The sequence below is a fragment of the Rutidosis leptorrhynchoides genome, chromosome 2 (assembly GCF_046630445.1).
Source record: "Rutidosis leptorrhynchoides isolate AG116_Rl617_1_P2 chromosome 2, CSIRO_AGI_Rlap_v1, whole genome shotgun sequence".
Taxonomy (NCBI): Eukaryota; Viridiplantae; Streptophyta; class Magnoliopsida; order Asterales; family Asteraceae; genus Rutidosis; species Rutidosis leptorrhynchoides.
This window is the reverse complement of record NC_092334.1, coordinates 395,943,486-395,951,434: the sequence shown is the minus strand read 5'-3', so window position 1 is coordinate 395,951,434 and position 7,949 is coordinate 395,943,486. Positions and strand designations below refer to the sequence as shown.

At 30.3% G+C, this 7,949-nt stretch overlaps 1 non-coding gene across 1 annotated transcript; it reads right to left on the bottom strand.

Moving 5' to 3' along the window:
* Positions 1–3,068: 3,068 nt before the first annotated feature.
* LOC139894762 (small nucleolar RNA R71) lies at positions 3,069–3,175 on the bottom strand. The gene has a single exon (XR_011775247.1). It is a non-coding gene; the product is annotated as a small nucleolar RNA R71 (small nucleolar RNA).
* Positions 3,176–7,949: the final 4,774 nt, after the last annotated feature.

Here is a 7,949-nt window from a genome sequence, read left to right as displayed (position 1 = left end):
TTAATAATAATACCAATAATGATAATAATATTAATGTAACAATTATATTTAACCTTGTAGTTAAGTTTAATATATTACTATTTATTATATTATATCCAAAAATTTTATAATTTAGTGAATCTTTAATATTTATTATTTATATATATACATACATATATTATAATATATATATATATATATATATATATATATATATATATATATATATATATATATATATATATATATATATTCCGATGGTTCACGAACATTGGTGTATAAATAAATATGTAAATATATATGAGTTCTATACATAAGTAATATTATATATATATATATATATATATATATATATATATATATATATATATATATAATATTACTTATGTATAGAACTCATATATATTTACATATTTATTTATACACCAATGTTCGTGAACCATCGGAAATAGTCAATGGCCAATTAAATACATAAACACAATTCAAAAATTTTGAGACTCGGTTTAACAGACTTTGCTTATCGTGTCGAAATCATATAAAGATCAAGTTTAAATTTGGTCGAAAATATCCGGGTCATCACAATCGTACTTTTATTTACTGTCATTTTATTTATAGCACTTTTAATTATCGTACTTTTAATTATTGCACTTTTATTTATCGTCATTTACTTTACGCTTTAAATTAAGTTGTATTTATATTTAATATTTTACATTAGGTTTTAATTGTGACTTAAGACATAAAATCAAGAAAACGGTTACTAAATGGTAAAAACCTCCTTTGATAATAATAATAATACTACTGATATATATATATATATATATATATATATATATATATATATATATATATATATATATATATATATATATATATATATATATATATAGTTTAAAATATATATATAGCGTTAAACTTAACAGCTCCTTGTGGAACGAACCAGACTTACTAAAAACTACACTATTCTACGATTAGGTACAATGCCTATAAGTGTTGTAGCAAAGTTTAGGTATATCCATTCTATAAATAAATAAATAACTTGTGTAAATTGTATCGTATTTAATAGTATTTCGTAGTAAAATATAATCTATTTCGTACTACACCTCGCACACATCAAGTATTTTTGGCGCCGCTGCCGGGGAACTCAACAACACCGAAAGCGAAACGCTATAAAAATTTTTAAGCTATTTTTGTAAAAATATATTTACATAAGTTTTAAATATTAAAAACAAAAATATAAAAAACAAGAAAAAGAAAAAAATATATATCTATATTTTTAAAGTTTAGTTAAATTAAAAAAAGTTTATATTTTTATTGTTCAGAGTTATAAAACTAATAAGTAATATATTTTTTTTATAGACCTAATAAGTTATATTTATATTTTATATAAAAAAAAAGAGAAGTAATCGGGCCACTACATTGTAGCAGCCCAATTTCTAAACTGGATCCACACACCATGCGACCGCATGGATTTAAAACCCTGAACTCATGCGATCGCATGAGCTGAGGTGACAGGACTGTAACCTCGTCTGATCAGAATTAGGGTTAGGCTTTTAATATTATTATTATTAATTAATTAGTTAATTAGGGTTTAATTAAATTAATATTTAGTAAGTTTTAAAATAAATTTGTATTTTTAAGTTTTAATTAGTTTTATTAATATATAAATTAATACTTTTATAAAATAATAATATAAAAATAATATTTTTATAAAAATAAGTAATTTTATCATTTTTGTATCTTTTTATTATTTAGTACGTAGTTTACATTTATCGTTCATAATTAGTTTTAAAATTAGTTTTTGCCGTAGTATTTTATATTCCTAGATTTTTAGGCTTTGCCGTAAAATCCCTTAAGTGCTTTTTCTTTAGATTAAAATTTAGGCGCTTTAGAATTTTACGACGTCGCTTATCGCTTTAATATTTAATAGATTTTAGTGCCTATTAAGTTATTACCATTTTAGATATAGAATTCCTTTTAAGTTTTAATTCCTTTAGACGCAACTTTTAATATTTAGTTTTTAGACTTTTAGTTTCGACGCTTTACTTTCTTATTATTATTTTTCGACCTTTTATTTTTCGACGTTTTTCGACGCACTCTTCTTCTTTCTCATTTCTACGCTCTAGTTTTAGGACATAAAATTTTCTATATCTTATTCAAAATTTCGAAAAAAAATTATTTTAAGCGGTTAAATTGATAGACATCCAAAATTTTCTGGTTCGTAGTAATAGTTGGATTTGTTAGTAGCGAGTTGTGGGCTTCCGATTTAAAGGGTCCTGGCTACCTGCTGCATCTATTGGCTATTCGAAACGCGGGCAAAATCAGAAAAGTCTATTAATTTGATACCTTATATAATTTTTTATTTTTATAACTGATAGGATATTCAATGAATGCACCGAGCAAAACGTTCACCACATTTCATACCTTCACCACCTGTAACTCGATCAAGACATCTAGCCAATATTGTCGCCGTTGATTTTTCTTTAGAATCATCATCAAGTCGACCAAGTACTCCAATTCAAATTTCCGATAATCCATTTTTTGAACCCGACCTCATAATTGAGAACCCGAAGGATACTCAAGGACAATTCAGAGATCCTGAACCACTAATTATTCCTCCTGAACCACAAATCATTCAACCGGAAATTGTCGAGGAAGAAACCATTAAATCAGAATCCTCTAGTGATTCAGATTCAACAAACTCAATCATGGAAAATCAGGAACCTCTAAGTATGGACGATCGAATGAGAGCTACACGCACGGGCCAAGGTCATGCCATTACTCAACCAGACATTAATGCGCCAGATTATGGAATCAAAGGACAAATCCTACACATGGTAACTAATCAATGCCAATTTAGTGGTACGCCGAAGGAAGATCCAAACGAACATCTTCGAACCTTTAATAGGATTTGTACTCTATTTAAAATCAGAGAAGTTGAGGATGAACAGATTTATCTCATGTTATTTCCCTGGACTTTAAAGGGAGAAGCCAAAGATTGGTTAGAATCGTTACCTGAAGGGGCGATTGATACATGGGATGTTTTAGTTGAGAAATTTCTTAAAAGATTTTTTCCAGCATCTAAAGCCATAAGACTTCAAGGAGAAATTGTTACATTCACACAGAAGACAAATGAAACTCTATATGAGGCGTGGACAAGATTTGGAAAGTTGTTGAGAGGATGTCCTCAACAAGGTTTAAACACTTATCAAATAATACAAATATTCTACCAAGGATGCGACATTACTACACGAAAAGACATCGACATAGCAGCTGGTGGTTCCATTATACAGAAAACCGTAACTGAAGCTTAAAAAATTATTGATAACACAGCATTTCACTCACATGAGTGGCATAAAAAAAAGACATCGTTAGATCATCTAAAGCGGCTAGAGCCGATTCTAGCCATGACTTTAATTCCATTTCCGTAAAGTTAGACGCTTTCGAGAGACGAATGGAAAAAATGACTAAAGATATTCACGCAATACGAATTAGTTGTGAGCAGTGTGGAGGACCACATTTGACAAAAGATTGTCTCAGTATTGAACAAACAATGGAACAAAGAGAGAATGTTTCATACATGAACCAAAGGCCTGGAAATAATTATCAACCGCCAAGACCAAACTACAATCAAAATCAGAATTATAACCGAAATGTTCCATACAACAACCAATAAGGTCCTAGCAATCAACAAGTATCCAATAATACTTACAACCAGCAAAGACCTATTTTTCCAAATAAACCATCACAAACCGATGATAAAAAGCCAAACTTAGAAGATATGATGTCGAAGCTAGTTGAATCTCAAACGCAGTTTTTCACATCTCAGAAACAAACTAATGAATAAAATGCTCAAGCATTTAGAAATCAACAAGCTTCTATACAAAATCTGGAACAAGAAGTGAGCAACCTAGCAAGGTTGATAGGTGAAAGAAAACCGGGGAGTCAATCCAGCGATACAAATGCTAACCCCCAGAATGAAACAGCTAAAGCCATTACCACGAGAAGTGGTATTACACTTAAACCACCTGAAATACCTGTAATTTCTGATGACTCTATTCCTACTACACAAGCACCACAACCTGAGCAAGAGAAGGAAACAGAACTGGTAGTTGAAAAGGTTAATGAAGATAACACAGTTAAGGCAAAGCCTTATGTTAAACCATACCAACCACCGCTTCCTTACCCGAGTAAAATGAGAAAAGAAAGACTTGAAGCTGAGCAATCTAAATTTTTAGATATGTTTAAACAAATAAATGTCAATCTTCCTTTCATTGATGTGATTTCAGGAATGCCAAGATATGCTAAATTCTTGAAAGATCTAATCACAAATAGAAAGAAAATGGAAGAACTCTCGGCTGTTACTATGAATGCTAATTGTTCTGCAGTGCTGTTGAATAAACTACAGAAAAACTATCTGATCAGGGAAGTTTCAAAATTCCATGTTTTTTGGGAAGTCTTAATTCAATAAAAGCATTGGCAGACTTAAGTGCTAGTATAAATCTAATGCCATACTCATTATACGCTAAACTAGACGTGTTCCTCTTATATTAGCAAGACCATTCTTAAACACGGCTAAAGCAATAATAGACGTGTTCGGTAAAAAACTGAACATAAGTATAGAGGACGAGAGTGTTACCTTTTCTGTGGATAGAGCCATGCAACAACTGTAATCTGCAGATAATACATGTTATTACATTCAAACTATAGATTCACATGCAGAATTGTTAGGAGAATTTCTAGAATTACAAGGAACAAGAGAATGTTCTTTAGGAGAAGGAACTGAACCAATTGATGAAGCTGAAATGTTAGCCGCACTTATGGCTAATGAATACGAACCAACAACAGAAGAACTTCAAATGCTAAAAGAGGAAGACAGATATCGATACAAATCAACGATAGAAGAACCACTGATATTAGAGTTAAAGCCACTTCCAAACCATTTGGAATACTCTTATTTACATGGTGAATCTGAATTACCTGTAATAATATCGTCTTCTCTTACGGAAAATGAAAAATCTTGACTCATTTCTGTGTTAAAAGCTCATAAACCAGCTATTGCATGGAAAATTCATGACATTAAAGGTATAAGTCCTTCGTATTGCATACATAAAATTCTTATGGAAGAGGGTCATAAAACATATGTGCAACACCAACGAAGACTAAATCCAAATATGCAAGATGTTGTTAAAAAAGAAATTATTAAACTGCTAGATGCAGGTTTAATTTATCCAATCTCTGATAGTCCATGGGTAAGCCCAGTTCAATGTGTACCTAAGAAGGGTGGCATGACTGTCATCACAAATGAAAAAGATGAGCTTATTCCTACTAGGACTGTAACAGGATTGTGACGACCCGAGAATTTCTAACCAAATTTAAACTTAATCTTTATAAAATCTCGATATGATAAGCAAGGTCTGTAATGTGAGTTTCAAAATTTTTGAACTGTTTTAATATATCCATTTATCCATTGACTACTCTCGACGATTCACGAACTTTGGTCTGTAAATAAATATGTAATTATGTTTACATAAATATAAATATAAAATTAGATATGTATAAATTGCATAATATTATTATTAATACAAATATTATTATAATGAGTAGTATTACAATTAGTGTTATTATTATATCAGAATTAACATAATTATTAATTCCATTTCTATATATAATATTATAAGTAATGATATTATCACTATTAATTCATATTAAACTATTATTATTATTATTATTATTATTATTATTATTATTATTATTATTATTATTATTATTATTATTATTATTATTAAGTTTTATTATTAATATAAATGTTAATAATATTATTACCAATAATACATTGATAAATATTAATACTAGTTAGAATTAAGTTATGTATAACTACAGATTTACATTTATACGTATATATAAAATACAGATTCATATATATATATATATATATACGATTATATACGCATACATAGGTATTCTGTTGCACATCGTTATCAAGCTGGGTGTAAAATTTTGTTTGTGTCTCCAAAACAGATTTCGGTATCGATTCAGATTACAATTAAAAAGGGAATATAGTACGATTCAATATCAAGACTTATTTGTTCCTGCTTCAACTTTTTCGTTTGTCAATCCAGTGTCAGAGAATTGTTATACGTCCCTATCTAAATACATTACACAATAATTTAGGATAGATTATTTGTAGTAAAATCCAAACAATGATTAAACCATCATCCACCCGATACCTTACATCAACACAATTTGATTTTTGGCTCCTAGTAAACTTTCTGTTGTACATCCCTTTCTATCTATATCTCAATATCTAATCACTCTCTTCTTTATCTAATAAATATACTTATAGATATACCATATAGATTAACCATCATCTTTAACTCAATTTCGGTTTCTATTACGTGTTTCATGTTCAACGAAGATCAGACCCAAACCACCCTTTTTCCCTGCATCTTTCGATGTTGAAAACTTCCATTAAACTCAATCCATCCGCCACCTTATATCTATCTCCCTCTCATTTTCTTTTCTTCTCTCTCCAAATCCTTGTAACTAAGAACCATGTATAACCACCATAGTAAATCAACCCACACCTACAGCTTCAAAACCGTCATCTTTACCACCATCCGAAAACCATCATGAAATCACACCACTATCACTTCTATTCGAAATAAAATGATTTTTCTGTGTTCATATTCTAACTATATTCTTTTCTTTTCTTCTTTCTTGAACAAATCACTAAAAAACCATCGATACCCATTACAAACCCATCATGTTTAACTTCCATCGTTCATCACCTTTCTATATTTTTTTTCGTGAACCCATAAAACTGCCCAAACCCTCACCCCATTTTAATCACCAACATGACTACTACGCTGTATCTGCTTCTGTTTTCCGTCTGTAAGTAGCCAGGAACCAAAATAGCTGCTGCACACTTATTTATTTTTTTTCTTTCCTTTGTTTTGTTAATCCACGATGACAACTACTCTTGTTTATATTTATAATTGAATTAAGACATCTGCTTTTCCTTTTCAAACATGGCCGAAAAATTTCTCAATTTGATAACCCACTTGATGTATTTTATCCGCTTATTATATCTTCTTTCTATTTCTATTCCATTTGATGTTACTGCACGTATTCTCCTCTTTTGTTCCTGTGACCGACACATTCCTAAACACATAACCCAAATTGTTAAATATTAATGCACTAAAGTGGTTTGCAAGTGTTTTCTTTCCTTCCTTTTTTCGTTGGCAGACAACCTACTCCCCACTTGATGATTTTAATGTTTAATATTTGAGCATAAGGAATAAACTGTAAGCATACAAGAATTATTGATGGGCCATATTCCTTTTCTATTAAACTATGATCCAATTCCTTTTTGCCACATTTGTTTTGTTGGACTAAAATCCAACATATAGTTTGGGCTGTAGCCAAGCCCAACTCGTTTTCCATTTTACGAAACCCAATTACATGCTGCTGCACTCTTTCCTGTTTGTATGATAACGAAGAAGAAGACACGAAATAGAAAGAGTAATGATGATTATGATATACGAAGAAGATGATACGTGATCGTGGTATAAGATAATGATGAGGTTAGGATACAGGTTTTGATGATGATGATATTGATGGTGATGCCCCGATGAAGATGATGATTAGAATATTGGTCATGATTTAGTTATGATGATGATAAAAGGATCGATGATGATAATCACGATGAGGTTCGATGATGTTAGGGTAGAATATTAATAAAGAAACCCCAAGGGGTTGGCTTGGTGGTAGGATGCTTGGAAAGTTCCAAAGGGACCCAAGTTCAATCCTCACTTGCTACACTTTGGGGGGCTTGCCTTTCAAAAAAAAAAAAAAAAAAAAAAAATATTAATAAAGATGATGTTAAGGTGATATAGATGATACATGGGTGATGATTCGTATGATGATATGTGTTTGATGATGATGAAGAAATCACGAATGACAATAGATGA